We start from the raw sequence: 3,907 nt of genomic DNA, 5'->3' as shown, positions 1-3,907 counted from the left end.
GAGAGAGGGGGAGAGAAAGAGAGAGAGGGAGAGAGATAAAGAGAGAAAGAGAGAGAGATAAAGAGAGAAAGAGAGAGAGAGAGATGGACAGAGATTACTTTTACGTGATTTATAGATACATTTCCATTAACGTTCATGTTTGCATGAGATCGCCAATGACATATCCATGTTGTGATATCATGATTTGATCTATCTGCATCAGACAGGTCTTTGTATACCTTACTCTCTTCCTTAGTCCCGAGATGAAATAATATAAAAACAAAACAGCGGTTGTTCACCCTGCGTTTTACGTATTTATTTCATACTTTTCAAATGCAAATGCAAACATCTCTAAATTGAGCTTGTAAGCTATTATTATACGTCTAGAAAAGATGCCAAAATTAGCTCAGTGGTTTGGTTAGTATTCTTGGATTGTGGAGCTTGTTCGATACCCATGCTATTTCCTTCAAGGCCTATGCGTCTGTTTGGAGCTAGTATGTATCCAGCTTTACACTTTAACACCGATTAAGTTCATCCGTCGTATTAACCCATCACTGTTCAACATTTTCTAATTATCAGAATGTTTTTTCCAAAATAAGAGGTAAGATTAAATTGAAATTTGAAATGAGAAATGATATAGAAAATCGTTGAAAGTGTATCGTTAAGTGAATATCACCGGCAGTTTATACCAAAACTAGTATTCGTTCTCTAGAAATAATTCTGAATCATAACCTTTAATGATATTGTTCGCCAGGGGTAAATGACTATATTCTTCAATCATGCTGACTTTGGTGGCTAATGATAACGGTGGACCAATTTTTGGACATGGAAATCATACCGAGGATCGCATCAATATTACTTGGAAAACATAATCCTCCTTCGGGTAGTGACCTATAATCAGAAGATTATGGATGTGCATCTAGCTTCTAATGTTCCACCATTGGGCTTTGGTTGCCCGTGGCAACAGAAGAGAAAAGCTTGAAGAATTCAAATTGGGTGTATAATAGGTATGGCATTATCCATCAACGGTGGTAACGATAGTTTACAAAATCTTCCTCCATTTACGAATTCCATAAATGGTGACGGATTTTATTTTCACCGGTTATCCTCTGGTGGCAAACGACCGAAGTTTCGGATCGCATCACTCTTGATGCATCCTGGGTTCAACCATTGACCGGGGCCTATGAGGGAGGCACTATTACCCAGTAAATGAGTGTGGACTTTACAACAGCACAGATCATGCTGATTAACTCTCGTCTCTTCTCCCTCTCCATTTCCTTTCTCTTTTTATTTCGATTGGGGGCACCCCCCCCCCCCTCCAGTCGCTTCGCCACTGTGTCCAGCAAGGATTGTAGCAAAGTTCACTGTGCTCACTCTCTTATTCTGATTATATATGAACCAAGAGCGCAAGGTGATGGATGACCGCAAGTTCGCCTCGGGAGGGTCCACCATTTTGACTCCCGTATCCCATGGTTACAGAGGACCAGTGATTGGTGTTGTTGCCATGGGTAACGGGCTGCTGGCGTGGAGGGCTCTCTTTAATCTTCCCAGAGGAACAAGACAATCCTCCGCCTGACCAGTGACTAATCTCACACCTCATTGGACAAGCCTTAAATCAAATTCTTCAACACATGGGAACATATTGAAGGAAAGAGAAAAAAAGAGGACTTTTGACATTCTTACTCTGATTTGTGTCTTGTATTTAAAGCTTCAGAGTGTGTACAGATTACAGATGCTAATAACGGGTCTGATCAGCTTGACCAGACTGGCTTTTACCGCATAAATAGATTCCTGGAATTGCGAATTCATTTTTATTCCAGTTTTGCAGGCTGTTGATGAGATTTAATATAACATAAATCAAAATTTGTTCTAGTCTTTTAGTTCAGTCATTTATTTTGTCATGTATTACGACTTATATATTTTTTGTTTAATCATCTTATTTTGCTTTGTTTTATTTGTTTCTCTTCTTCTTCTTTAATTTCTACCTTTAACCGGCATTTTCTGTTACACATATTCGCTATTCATGTTCACTATTCGGAGAGTAAAACAATTAAAAACATGGTTACCATTTTGACATTTCCTCATTCGCATCTTCCAAGTTCCAAACTAAGTAAATGAAGTTATCTTCAGTGCGTGCTTTAGAATTGTTAGTGCGCAATCAACTCTGTTTCCGTTTTTCTTCCAATCGTTGAGTCGCCAGCTGAAATCCTATATATCTTCGTATGTCACGCTTCAATGGGGCGGGAAAGCGTTACATCCCCATGGGGTCCAGGGTCCGAATCGTTTAAGTATTGCTATGAATTCGTAATTTCCGCCGACAGTTACATTGTAATCACAGCTCTCTTTCGATTTCCTTCCCGTCCTAAAATTCGTGTACAGTTATTTCTTTTCTTTTTTGTCTTCGCATTGAATTTGTTTTTATGTATAGATATTTCTCCATCTTCTTCTCTTTTTCTCCTCGTCCTCCTTCTTCTTTTTCTTCTTCTTCTTCTTCTTCTTCTTCTTCTTCTTCTTCTTCTTCTTCTTCTTCTTCTTCTTCTTCTTCTTCTTCTCTTTCTCCTTCTTCTTCTTCATCTTCTATTTCTTTCTTTCTTTCTTTCTTCTTCTTCTCCTTCTTCTCGCTTTTCTTCTTTTCTTTCTTCTTCTTCTTCTTTTTATCTTGCTTTATGTGTTGGTCGCCATGAATTTCCCCTTCTTCCTTCATTTCTTTTTCTCGAAATAATCTGAAACTTTACTAGTCTTCTCTGCGCAAGTTTGGAAGTGGTTGTGTTTCATTCTGCTTAACTTCTCTAATGTAACTGTGACAAATCAGAACAAAAAGGCAAATACCCACATGAATGGCATTTAGATATGGTTTTTAAAAATAAAATTGGCGATAGGTTTTATACATTTTGCATTCATCCATTAGATACATCGAACGATGCACTAAGTGTTCGATTATGTAGTATTATGTAAACTAGTTTTGAAGTATAAAACGCCATTAGCCCAGCTATGTCCACAATTACCGCAAGAGTCATTCGGTCCATGAACAACCTCTTTACCAGTAGACCACTCGAAGGAAACGAAGGACGTACGTGTTCTAGATACACATAAGATATGCATTAATGAGAAGACTGGGTTCTGATGAAGATGGCAAAATAATTGGTGTGATGTATCACTCTTTGTATTTTAGTTCGGGAGAATAGTAATTGTTCCTTGATTGTTCCTTGAAGAAAATTGCTCTTCAAATGCCCTCATATTACAAATACGACAAGAATTTGCTGGCAAATTGAAAACAAACAATCTTAAAATATTTCATTATTTCAAATGGCCACGCACAGACTTGTCCTATATATACCTTTTTTTTATTTAAATAATTTAGATTTGAACGAATAATAGTAGGTCACAACAGACTATTATATTTAATTTGTATTAAACTTCCTCCCTAAATCATGTAAATCAATCAATCAAATTTATTTTGGAAATTCTTTATGACTTTGTTGATATTTTGTTAATAAAAAACTTAATTACATAGATTAATTGATTTCTTATCAAATGACAGTACACTGAAATAACCAAGTTGTTAGAAATGTGGACTCATGTACTTCCTGACATCGGTTTGCAGAGATTGTATAAAAAGAATCAATAAACGATCCTCTCAAAACATTGATGTTTCATCACATATCTGGAGAGAAGATAAACAAAACAAGAGGCCTGCCAGTCAAATAGTCGTTCTGGTCATATGGGTATTGTCTTTGCGGTTCTCACGTGTGGTTCAAAGTCCCATAGCGTGATACCCTTTTGTCAAATATCGAAAACATCACGAGGTAGGTGTTGAAAACAAAATGACAAGATGTTTGTTCCCCCAAGAGAAAATTTAGAAATAGTACACGTCGCTCTTTTCTCTTTAAATCAAGTCTACATCACGTATTTAAGGTGTCATTGGTCG

Source organism: Strongylocentrotus purpuratus, unplaced genomic scaffold, assembly GCF_000002235.5.
Source record: "Strongylocentrotus purpuratus isolate Spur 01 unplaced genomic scaffold, Spur_5.0 spur5_scaffold_19, whole genome shotgun sequence".
In the NCBI taxonomy this organism is placed as follows: Eukaryota; Metazoa; Echinodermata; class Echinoidea; order Camarodonta; family Strongylocentrotidae; genus Strongylocentrotus; species Strongylocentrotus purpuratus.
The sequence above is the reverse complement of the archived record's forward strand: the minus strand, read 5'-3'. Positions refer to the sequence as shown.